We start from the raw sequence: 1222 nt of genomic DNA on the forward strand, positions 1-1222 counted from the left end.
CCCCATTTTCCCCCGGGTTCAACAGGTTTGAGAATGTCATCTGTAGGACCAATCTTCCCTCTCCATGTGAGAAACTTCACCGTGGCTCTTGACAGTGACAGCAAAGCGGGCTCAAGTCTAGGCCATGTCGTCTGGCCCGAATTCATTTTTCCATGCCTATTTTTTTTTTAAAAGAAAAGAAAAAAGTTCCTAGTGTGCTCACGATTTGGTCATTTAGCTCTATTATGTACTATATTATTATAGCGTACATTAATCGTGCTTATACAGACGTCAAAAATCCTATAGCGCCTAGAATATCGAACATGGGTCCTCCAATTTTTTGCACAATGACTTGTATCAATTTGTCTTAACAGTGCACCATTTTTGTAAACACCTGCAAGCTGTATTCTAGAAAATTCCTAAATAAATACTAATTAAAAAACTCAAGTGGGTGCTTTCTATAGATTTTTACAAGTTTACAGCTGGGGCAATATTGCTTTTAATAGCAAGTCTGCCTTGTTTTTGTAATCGGGACATTATGCTTATTGAACGCATCTTTTGAGAGCCATTATTGCAAAAAATGAGTCCACTATAAAAATAATTTCTTGTAACATGTTTTGCAAGTAAAACCTGTCTTTGATACGCTCTGACGTAGGCAAGTAGGCCTATTTTATGAAGAAAAATTTTTAAATCTCGCCCCAATTGTTCAGGAAAATATGATTTAGTTAAGAAAAATTGATATTAACTGCTGTGCAAAGTACGGATGACATTGGTTCCCCCGTTAAGGAGATATTGTTTGATGATTAGTTGCGCCACGAATTTTTGACCGCACTATAAATAAGTTATCTTGCTCTTGCTCTTGCTTTAATGTTTATCCAGGACAGTGTAAACAAAAAACAAACAAGCAACAAAAAAACCCAGAACAGGACAAAACAAAATCCGCAAAGAGGAAGTGCAAAGATATCGCTTGTTCAGGTGGCACATTTTTTCATTTTACACATATATTTCTGACCTCAGTCGTGGCACCGACTGAGCCACGGCCTCGTTACCAGTTACCATGTGGTTAACAGAAAAAAAACTAAACAAAAACAAACCAAAAAATGGGGAAAATGTGTTTGTTGTGGTTCAGGACCAGGCAGAGAAGTTAATAGGTCATTTCGACTTGCCCACCATCATACCACCATGCGTATTAAAATAAAAAAGAAGAAGAAGAAAGAAAAAGAACAAGAAGAACAAAAAAAAG

Source organism: Aplysia californica, unplaced genomic scaffold (genome assembly GCF_000002075.1).
Source record: "Aplysia californica isolate F4 #8 unplaced genomic scaffold, AplCal3.0 scaffold00011, whole genome shotgun sequence".
Lineage (NCBI taxonomy): Eukaryota > Metazoa > Mollusca > Gastropoda > Aplysiida > Aplysiidae > Aplysia > Aplysia californica.